Source organism: Thunnus maccoyii, chromosome 10 (assembly GCF_910596095.1).
Source record: "Thunnus maccoyii chromosome 10, fThuMac1.1, whole genome shotgun sequence".
Classification (NCBI taxonomy): domain Eukaryota; kingdom Metazoa; phylum Chordata; class Actinopteri; order Scombriformes; family Scombridae; genus Thunnus; species Thunnus maccoyii.
Window position 1 is genome coordinate 24,933,676 of NC_056542.1, and position 11,823 is coordinate 24,945,498.

At 39.5% G+C, this 11,823-nt stretch overlaps 1 long non-coding RNA gene across 1 annotated transcript; it reads right to left on the reverse strand.

Moving 5' to 3' along the window:
• Positions 1-2,930: 2,930 nt before the first annotated feature.
• LOC121906158 lies at positions 2,931-5,566 on the reverse strand. The gene is made up of 2 exons (XR_006098556.1): positions 4,840-5,566; positions 2,931-4,464 (listed from the first exon to the last, which is right to left on the reverse strand). It is a non-coding gene; the product is annotated as an uncharacterized LOC121906158 (long non-coding RNA).
• Positions 5,567-11,823: the final 6,257 nt, after the last annotated feature.

Below are 11,823 nucleotides of genomic sequence, written 5' to 3' on the forward strand. Positions count from 1 at the left end.
AGCCTGGTCGCCCTGGTGATGTGACGTCATGTCATCCTTTACTGCTGAAGAGTCCATTCGGAACGAGGGACTGGTCACGGGCTCACAGCGGCTGCCATAGTAACCAGAGAGATGGCACACTGGACTAGTTAACATGTTAGAACAAATCTTAACTCAGATAATAGACTTAATAGGGTTGCGTTGATGCTAAAAACATAATACTAACAAGACAGACAGACGGGGGGCAGATGAGAGACATAAAGACACACACACAGAGTATGGCAGGGCACCAAAGTGACAGAAGAAGAAGTGGTGGTGGTGGGGAATGATAAAGCATTTTGTCCCATTCCCACATGTAGACAGCTAGACACTCACGTGTCTGCATGAGATATATAGGCAGAGACATAAAACTGCAGTAGCAGCTTTAATAATCAAAATGACACTGTGTTGATGTAATTAGTAAGCTGGTCACTCTCTGCATGTGGCAGGCTAATAAAGGACTGCATGGCCTTTATAAGGCAAATGTTTTATAACCAGGCCTCCACTGTGCATTGATCTGTAAAGGACTGCAGATTGGATCGCCTATGGATGCAGTACGTATGTGTATGTGTGTTTGTGTGTGTTTCTATATGGATGGATGCAGCACTCTTATGTAAGATGCCATGAAACTAACATGTCACGTTCCCATGGAGACAGGCTGTCCTTGCTTAATGGGCCTGATGATGCCTGGATGCTTGAATACATCATATTTCTTTTCCTTTTCCTATTCTATTCTATTCTATTCTATTCTATTCTATTCTATCCTATTCTATAATTTTATATTCTATCACACTCTATCATATTCTATTCTATTCTATTCTATTCTATTCTATTCTATTCTATTATACTCTATTCTTTTATACTCTATTCTATTCTATTCTATTCTATTCTATTCTATTCATCATTTATATTTTATGTACATCTTCTCCTCCTCTGTTTTTTCATTTTTTTGCTCTCCTCTCCTCATGTCACAGCACGTGTTGGAGACAGAACAAGGCTACGTGAGGCAGGATGCGTACTGTAGTGTAACATGGGAAATCCCTGCAGTGCAGTGCAGCGCAAGTAGGGAGGGGACGCTCGTTGGCCAACATGGCATTTCGTCATCATGGTTTGATTTCCGTATTTTAAGTAAGGATGGATTATTGCGATTATTGAATAAAGTCCTTCTTTTTGAAGCAGTTGTCTGTAATGCCTTCATCTCACTGACGATATGATGCATTTATCTTTTACCCCACATAGGAAATGTGTGTAGGTTATATGTAAAGCACGGTAAAGCATCTTGTACGAGGGTAATAGCGCCCTGTTGCGTCGAACTGTGGGGACATCTATCTATCTATCTATCTATCTATCTATCTATCTATCTATCTATCTATCTATCTATCTATCTATCTATCTACACTAGGCCATCTGTCTGTCTGCATGCGCTGTGCTGTTCCAACAAATGTTTCTGATGTTTACTAATGCATCAAAGCTACCTTGGGACATTCATGCACCTAAAATGTAAGAAAACGTCCTGAACTCAGAAGTTAAACTATATCGCCATCTCCTGGACAAATTCTCATCCTGCACAGATTGCTGTAAAATTGGTGTATAATCTCCTATTCTAAAGGGGATTTGTGTTGGATGTCAAATCAAGATAAATAAGCTATGAAATGTTGTAGGGTACATGATTGTTTTAAAAGTATTTTAATGTAGGTTTAATAAGAATCTACTTAATTAAATTGAAGCATCTTCACAGTAAGTAAAAAAAATCAGGGCAACTTTAGACAGAGAGCTAGAGAGCATGCATGCAGAAGAATGATAGGAGGGTATGTGTGGATTTTTAAGGAGCACATGATTTAGTATTGCACTGCCACAAAGTTGGGGAACTCACAACAGACAAACTCGGTCAAAATCTAAGCAGCAGAGGCTCATATATCCTAACTGTAGTCCTTAGTCTTTCTAGTTGACAATGTGGGTGTATACGATGTGCTATTGTGTGTAGCTTTGTATTTTATATTATGTGTCCTGTGTGTTTTTTTTGCTTTGTACTGTTTGTTATTGTGCTTTTATATGTTTTAATTGTAAGGGACTGCAGATGAAAATTATCTTTAAAGCTAACTCTGGTGCAGTGCATCAAATTTTAACATTTATGTTTAAAACTGTACATTGTCCCAATAAATACAATACAATAGTACGCCACATATTTTGTTGCCTCTTCCATTCATAGATATAGGTATAGAATTTGTAAATATTAGCTTAGCTTTTGCATATGTGACAAATAAAAACCTGTTGAGTTTCCTATAATGTGACTCATTAAGAGTCTTTTATTAAAACTCCCCCTCCCACCCTGGTAAGTACCTACGGCTGTCTGATGACATCATTGGGGTTATTTTCTCTATTTTCACAGGTTGAGATGAGTAAACTGACCTTTTTTGTGTAAATTCAGCGTAGAGCCCCTTTAAGTCAAAAATAACATTTGACAACCAAAATTACTGTAATCACACTCCACATGCAATTTCTTCTTTGTTCAACAGGGGGCGGCCTTGTCTTTAATATAGCATGAGCTGGTACCAGTATTCACTCTCAGTTGAATCTAACATTTTAATGAATGTGTGCCACCTGAAAACAAGTCTCAGTATGAATAGATAATAAAGCACAAAACTATGAAGGTAGCAAGTCCTGACACATCTTTCTCTGTAACTGTAAATTATTTATCAGGTTTATTATGAAGCAGAAGTTCAGAAATAAATAGAGACCATGTCATGTGTGCATTATTGGGGCTATGCTGATGTGGATTTGGCTTGTTACATAACTAGACCAAATCTTAGAAAACTTGTGAACTACTGCCATAAAATGAATAAATTATTTTGAATTATTTAATATCTTTGTCATGGAATCTAAAAAACTAATAATAGACAATAATATTGCACTTTTCAACTATACGCTTTTTAAACATTAGAAGACATTTTTAATTCACCCCACATATTGCAAACTGCAGCGGGAGATCCTTGTAACACATGGATAACATAACATACATACACACATAACACATGTTACAGCAGCAACCTTGATCTCTACAGTAAGAGACAAATTCTGCTCTGGATTTCCTTTCTGTGAGCTCTGCATCATAATTTAGTTTGAAAGACTTTCTCCCTTGAAAAATACAGACTCTACACACACATCACACTACAATATGCAATGGGGAGTTACCAGGAAATAAGAAAAGAAAAATAAATCACTGTCCGCAAAATTAAACCCTAGTGATTTAGTTATTTTGTGAAAACAGTTTTACCACTTTCCTAATTTGGCACACGGTATAAAAGTCTATTTTTTTGATCTAATATGATGCTTACATTTGGAGAAACGAAACCATGCTGTAGTGCAACCTTGATTGCCATTCACTGAGTCAACGTTTCTTGGATATTTTTCATTATTTCTTTCTTCGACACATGTCTTGGAAACAGAAAGCACCTGTGTAGCAGAACAAAGTATTTATTGATATTTAAGCTTCCTTGTATAAACTGTCAGCTGATATGAGCCACTAGCCTAATGACAAATCTTTCACATTCACCTCCTACTACTACTTAACAGGAAATTTAGGTCTGAGCAGAGGTGTGTGGGTGTGTGTATATATGCATGTGCAGATGTGAACATATGAGAATTCAGGCCTTTCCTTTATACACAACACTGGAAAAACAAACCATTTGTCATTATAATTCAAACTTTTAAAATAATTTCCACATGTTCCAGGCAGAGCATTATGCCTAATTTTCACGTTTACATTACTCCGTACATATATGATTATATCTCATATAGTTTTTCTTCAAATTCTCAACCCCCTGGAAGTGATTTAAGGCATCCCTAATGCTGTAAGCTTGAACAGTTCAACACACTGAGCCCATGGTACCATTAAAACAACCTCCTGACCCCCTCAGGCAGCGCGCCGGCCCTCTCTGATAATATTTTCATAGGCTGTGAATTATAAGTGTTTAAAGGGGCACTAATCGCAGAGTTACACTCATGCCAAGAGCTGCTTAGCATCAGTAAGCCACAAAGTCTAGGGTTAGAGGGCCAGGACTTAACCAAAGTTAAAACATTCATTATAACAATTATTTTTTATAGCATATCTGCCTTTTAGGAGAGTATACAGTGGAAAATACAAAGGAAGACTTGGGGATGAAATATTGCAAGGCCATCTGTAGTCGTATTCAAACCCTTGACACCACTTATACATAGCGTGTGCCTGGGGCTGCTGAATACCCAGAATTTTCCAAACTTTCTGGCAAAGCCCAAAAATGGTGGAAGGCAATGGTAGCCAAAAAGTGAGAGAGACTCCTTGAAGGTAGCAGGGTCCTGGACTGAATCCCTGGGCCGGCTGGATAAATACATCCCAGTGAATTATTCTCCTGTCTGCACAGCTAACATCGAGCTTCTCCTCAGGACAGTGTTTTACCTCCAGTGGAGCTGCACAGTGGCCAACAAGAGAAGTTTGTGGTTGAAATGTGCAGTTCCTTAAAAAAAACAACATTCAAAACTTGAGAAATTTGAAATAAATTTACAGTAAGTCAACGGATTTCAGAACAATGATTCAGTATGTTTAATGTGCATAAAACTGACTTGTCAAATGCATTTGCATTTTTCTTAATGAGTGAATGATGAATGAAAGCAAATGCTGGCAATAATTAAGTAAAGCAATCAAGCTGTTAATCATAAATCACAAAAATATTTGCATACTGTATGATTCTTGTGTCTCGTGTTTCTTAGATGCGTAAATGTGCCATCATGATTACACAGCGAGCTCAGTGTTTGACTGATCAACTAACCTGTGCTTCCACCTACCTTCCAATACCTGCCTATCTATCAACTCTATAGATCTCCTCCTCTTCCTTTCCAGCCTCTCCCTTTCCGCTGTGTTTTCTTTGGCCAAGCATTGAGGGACTGGAAGTGTCACCTCATCACAGCAGAGTTTTGTTGCCCTTGGAGGCTGCAGAAGGATGTCTGTTAATCCGATCTGAAATCTCAACCTGGATTTGGCAGTTTCCTACAAACACTGTTGGCTCTCAAACGACTATGAAGTCTATCTTAAAGCGTTGTCTATCTGTGAGATAGACTGCCTGTAATAACTCTACAATCAGCCTCAGTGGTGTGTGGGATAGTGCCAGTTTCGAACCTTTTTGACTGACTTTGGCTGAGTTTTTACTGTGGAAGCAAACAAGGCATTGTGCAATAAAATTGTTCTCAAATTCCCCTGTATTTGATATTCTGGCATTTGGATCAAAACACTTGGGAAATTTCAGCAAAAAAAAAAAAGATCCATGAAAAACACCACCTTCCAAATATTGACAGCATGACAACAGCAATCACTTTGAGCCATCAAATTTCATTACAAAATAATGCTGAAATGATTGGTATTATCATTTTTTTCAATTGTTATGTAAGAACATTGTATTAAGAGCTGAGAGTGATTATATAAATTGATTTATATGAAATGACCAGGTAGCTGAAATAAAGTTGTGTTACAGAATTACTAAATACCAACTGTACTTCATGTGTGTTGTAATTTTCCTGTTGCTTCTTGTTTCAACAGTTTAACCTTTACATACTGTTTGGGTCAAATTTGACCCCTTTTGACATTTGAAAGCAGTAAAGACACCCTGAATCACATTCTTTAAGCCTGAAATTTTATGACTCTTCCTAAAGTGGTCCAGAATATTAAAAATTTTGGTCAAATTTGACCTGTATTCATTCAAAGGGATTTTAAAGTCCCCAGAGGAGGTCAAATCAAGGTCAAGAGTGGTTATGTGGAATCTTGAAACAGTGAAACTACTGGCATGTCTGTGTATTTCTGTCATTGGGACAGTGGGGACAGAGTTCAAGAGGGACCTGGACACTGTCAAGAGAACTGCCTGTGTTCCCTTTGCTACACTTGCCAGGGTTCAATTCAATTCACTTCAACTTTATGTATATAGTGCCAAATCACAACAAAAGTTATCTCAGGGCACTTTTCACATAGAGCAGGTCTAGGCTGTACAGAGACCCATTATTCCCCCCTGAGCAAGCACTTGGCGACAGCCACAAGGAAAAACTCCCCTTTAACGAGAAGAAACCCTGAGCAGAACTGAGCTCTAGGTGGGCGGCCATCTGCCTTGACTGGTTCGGTTGAGAAAGAAAGAGGGAGGGGGAGAGAGAGACACAGAGAAGCACAATAACAACAATAATAATAATACAAATATGACCAATAATGATAATAGCAGGCGTGGGCATCAAGCAGGACCACAGCAGCAGGGGGTCCGCAGCCACGACCCATGGAAGCTCGCAATCCATAACTAGGGGGTCCATGACCATGATCCACAAGGAACCTGTGAGACAAGAAAGCACTAAAACTCTGGGGAAGAAGCCAAGTTAGTAACATGCATTAATGGTACATGAATGCATACAGATGTAGAGAGGGAGGAGGAGAGAGGAGCTCAGTGCATCATGGGAAGTCCCCCAGCAGTCTAGGCCTATAGCAGTATAACTAGGGGCTGGTCCAAGGCAAACCTGGCTGGCCCAGATGGGCATGTGCACCTGCAAACAAGCCTATACAAATTAACAAATCAAACCCATCAATTACCAGGCAACCTAAGTGGTTGCCCAACATAGTCCTCTCTATAGTGAGTAGCAGCTTTCATAGGACTATAAAAAGTACCTGAGCTGCTTCTTCACTGATGTGGTGAAGGGGAAGGAGTGATGTGGTGGATCTGTTATTCCAAGATGAAAGGAGACAGTGAGTTGAAGCTGAAGAGAAAGTATTAGAAGAGGAGGACAACACAGACAAAATGGAGGAAAGGTCCTTGTGACCTCTCTCACACAAAGGCGATGCCACCTTCCCCACACGCCAACCATAGCAGCTGCAGCAGCACAGTAGTCTGCGCTGATCAGTCTGCAGTCCCACAGTCGGTTGCCACAAGGGGACAAAAGAGAAGGAGATGCAAATTCTGCACAAAAAAAGGACTGCAAAAGTAATGTTTTTTACAGTTTTGTTTGTTTGAAATTTGCAAACCAGTTTGTTGTTTTGTTTTATGACTAGTACACTCAATGCGGAGTTGACTGACAGAAAAGGAGGGCATGTGGTTTGCGGGCAGTGCTGAATGATGGTTTTAATGGTTATAATGAAACCTACCATTCAAAAAATGTTGTTGCATCCTTCACTTTCAATAACATTCATAGAAATAATTATGGTTGTTTTGTTCTCCTGTTTTAGATAACATGAGATCATAATATAGTGTTATTGTGAATGTTTTTTCTCTATAAATGAATAGTGTCATACCCAAAGAAAACACTCTCTCTGCTCTCTGAAACATTAATGGTGGATAAATAACCCATTTATTAATGACAAAATATCTATGGATGCAATATATATTTGGGGTTCAACACTGATTTAGGAACTTATAAATAGGGATATTTGAGCTGGGTCAAAAATGACCCGCTCCATACTGTGAGGGGTCAGGAGATGAACAGTATGTAAGGGGTAATACCTCTTTTTCAATTTCTTTCTGTCTCTCCATCCATATCTATTTCACTTCCTGTCAATAAGGTCAGCAGGAGTTTACCTCTTTGTAAACGACAAGGTTAGCCTGTGACATAAGACAGTCTGTGTGTTTGCATCGGAAAGATGTGTTGTGTATGTGTGTACGTGCACAAGAGTCAACTAGTTTTCCAGTTGGGAAGGAGGTGAGGTGCATACATAGTTTATGTTTTTCTTCTCTTTGTGTGTATGCGAGTATGTTTAATCTCTTGATGTGGTTGAAATATCAGCACAAGAGCAAAAGTTCAGTCAGTGGTTTGGTTGAATGTCAGTGTTAAGGTTTAAAAAATGAAGTAAGTCAGTGGAATGTCCTCACAAATGCATGTGTGTACGAGTGTGTGCGCGTGTGTGTAAGACGTGGTATGGCAAGGGTAAGACGACATTCTTGAGAGTACAACGTGTCTCTTCTCCTTTGCTCACCTTCTGTCAAAAGCATCAGGTGGGTCTCTGGAGGGATGAGCAAACTTTCTTGGAGGAACAGAGAGCGAGGTAGAGAGAGGGGCAGAGAGGGAATGAGACGGAGAGAGAAAGATGAGCAAACTCTTACCAGAATAGATAATGACTCTGTTTCTGTGTAGCAGCTAATTCTAGACTTAAAGTAACAAGTCGTTTACAAATGTGAATGGAACCAATTCAGCAGAAATGTTTTTGTCATTATAGTACTGACCAAAACTAACACATTACTAACAAGACATAAATGATATATGTGAGCCTCGAAGTTATATGGTAAAAAAATTACAGAGTGGGCCTTTATGGTAGTGAAAAACTCATTTGTCTATTAGGATAGGCTCCTTCAGGCGTTCATACACCTAGAACTTATGTATGTTAAGGCAAAGTTAAAGTTGTTATCCTTATGTTTTCCCCTTTACCCTTAAAATATTGCATGCAATAACATGTTGCATATGGAACAGCAACCCTGTCAGAGTTGGGAATAAAATAAAATTTATTCCTGTAGTTTTTCCATAAAAGAAACCAGCACAGGAAGGAACGCTTTAAAGCGAGGCCTTTGTACAAAACCGCTTCTTCTTCTAGAAGAATTGATTTTCTTTTCTTGATTTTTTTATAGCTTATAGTAAAAGATAAATAGATTCTTAGTATAAAATATTGTAAAAACATTACATGTTACACACCAAATCTAGAGGCTACTTCTCTGGAAGCAAGAGCTGCATATGATGATAATGATAACTATTAAAATTCACTTCTTTAAAGTTTTTTTGTTTTTTGTTTTTTTTACTGTCGTGTGCTGACTTTAACAGCAGCAGAACTGTTGAGAAAAAGATGCTCTGCTCAAATGAGTGTTGACAGCATTACAAATGTGAGAGTGTACTGTTTTTGGATTTGGAAAAATCTTCAAATGATCTGCCCTCCCTGGTTTGAATCAATGAATTGCACATTGAATGACACATTTAATGTTAACTGTGGAGGACAAAATGAAGCTGTTTTAATCGTCATCTTAGAGTTGATCTGTAAAGTATATTTTTTCTGACTTTAACCCAGGAAGAAATATCTATGCATCTCATTGCTTTATATTTCTTAATGTACTCAGTATGCTGTTAACCATAATGAATCACACACACAATCAATAAACCATGAGCTACTATGATGTTTAAACAGGTGCTCAGTCAAGTTGTTCCCCAGAATACCCAGCTATATATACAACTGTCTTCTCCTCTTTCCTCTCCTCTATACTTTTTTTCATCTCTGTCTCCTTCCCATTTCTCTGCTCTGTATTTTCGCCTTTCTGTCTCCTCTCTTCTTTCAATATTGGGATTCACCATGACACATGTTAACACCTTGACCTCTTTCCCCGACCTCTTCCTCCTCTCTCCTCCTGCCTCTTTGCATCAACACCCAGTCCTGCATGTGACCTCTCTCCTTTGCTTCACTTCTCATCTGTCCCTCTCTCTCGTCGCTAGCACATCCGCCAGTTAGTAAATCTGGGACTGTTAAGTGTATTAAAGACAGCGTCCGACAGTTGGCCACCCATGAAACATATACTTTTCTTCTGTCTTCCATTTTCTTCTGTCTCCTTCTCATTATTTCTTAGTGTCGCTTTCCCCTTTTCCACCTCTTCTTCTTCTCTTTCACTTAATTTTGTCGCTGCCCGCCTGTCTCACACTTCATCTCTCAGTCTCTCTCAACACTGTATGTCTCTGTGTGCGCATCTGTCTCCTTCTCTGCATGCTGAAGTCATGTGTTTGGATTGGGCTGCTTTAAGCTCTTTGACATGTATATGGAGCAAAACGTGATAATGTTTACCCAGACAGCTCCCTTAATTGGTTGTTTGAATGTCCAAATATAATAATTCACACTTTTCAATTTCTGAGGAGGGGGACAGATGACGGTGCAACGGAGAGACAGAATGAGAACTGAAGATCTGGGTCTTATGTAGCGTTCAGCCTTTGAAGCAAAACCTTGAGATTCAGTGACAGTATATTCAAAAGAGTTTATATCCAAGAGACTGTAACAAGAGTATGAAATGCTGCAGGCAGGTCGGTCTCTTCCAGCATCCAACAAATGCAAATTCATGATAAGCTGCAACCAGCATGGTGTTAATCACTAAAGATGGAGAAAACATTTGCCTCCCTCCCTCCTCTTCCTGCATGCCTTTTTCAATGTGTCCCATAATTCTGCATATGAGCAGCAAAACCTTTTGAATCCGCATAGTGAGGGATGCTTTCTCACTGCATCTGCTGGGGCTGATGTACTTAACGTTCAGCCAAGAAACTGATATTTTATGGGCAAATACAGTGGCATATCATATTTGTCATGGGTCCTGGGGCCTCCTTTCCATCATATTTAGACAGACAGCTTCCTCCTCCATCAAACGCACCACTCAATCTTCTTTGAGGTTGAAAAGGTTAGCGTGTCAGACAGAAATCAGACCTTGACCCAATGTACAGTGTGTGTAGAGCTCTACTGTTGAACCACCAACACAAACAAATCTAAAACTTAAAACTAAAATTGCAAGTATAATTGGCTAGAGACCACAAAATATGATTTGGTCCCTGAGCTATTTTGTTGCAATTAATGCAGCCCAAATGTACACTCTAAACCTCCGACAGTTAAAGGTATACTATGCAGGATTTGTCGGTTGGTGTTTGTAAACACACAGCATTCAAAGTTGGCCCCTCCTCCCTGGTTTGACACCAGAGCGAGAGAGAGCAGTGGTGGTCGAGCGAGCCATAGAGTGAATGAAGAGAGCGAGTAGCGCTGGCGAGAACAAAGCCAAGAATCAGATAAATCAAACATTATTTTCTGATTGTTTCACCGCAGTTACATTCTAAAGCACAAATAAACACGCCCACACCTCCGCAAAAACAGGTGAGAAGTTGCTACATTGCCGTACTTTGTGTGAATGCAGAGCTTCATCCTGTCTGTTGTGGCCTCTCCGTTCTGCGTGTACGTGTAGCTCAGCCCCGCCGTCAGTCGAGCAGACAAACAGACCTTCAGCTCTTTAAACATAGATGACACGGAAACAGAGAGCAGAGCAGAGCCGAGGAGAGAGACGGAGACAACGATGTAACCTGATTAATACACTACAAATCCCGACCTCACACCCTGCGCACTGTTATTGGCTGGGGCCTACACACCGACTGATGCGCAAAATCATCCAGAACACAGCATAATATGAAAATAATAAAATACAGGCAGAGGGCAGAGTCTCTTTAGATACATACACTACCATATAATTCTAGTGAGTCATAAGTGACCATTGAGAGGGATTATTTTTGTATTAATCTATACATTGTTTTTAGGGAATTCTTGCATAGTAAACCTTTAATGTAACAGCTAGCAAACTAGCATTTATGTTCAGATAACAGTAAAACCCCCTGAATTCAATGTAAAACATTCACAAATGAATTAAGTAGCTCATTCCTTATGTTAGAATTTCTAAACTTGGACTAACACATTTCTATCTCTCTTTTTGTTTCAAATCCAAATGTTGTTATCTGCATATCTACAGTCTATTACTAAAAGTGTCAGATTGAAAGACAGGACAGTGCAATAACTGTTCATGAGCCGAGCTCGAACCTGCGTTGTTGCCAGCACACGGCCTCATCCTGCTGAGCCGCAGTTTACCTTGTTAGTCTTGATTTCACATTCTGACCCAAACCTGGAAGTTCCATCTGTGTGATTCACTCCAAGGTTGACTGAGGGATCAGGTTGCCCCTCTGGCTTCCTGATGTGCATGTGTGTGTGTGTGTGTGTGTGTGTGTGTGTGTGTGTGTGTGTGTGTATGTGTGTGTGTGTGT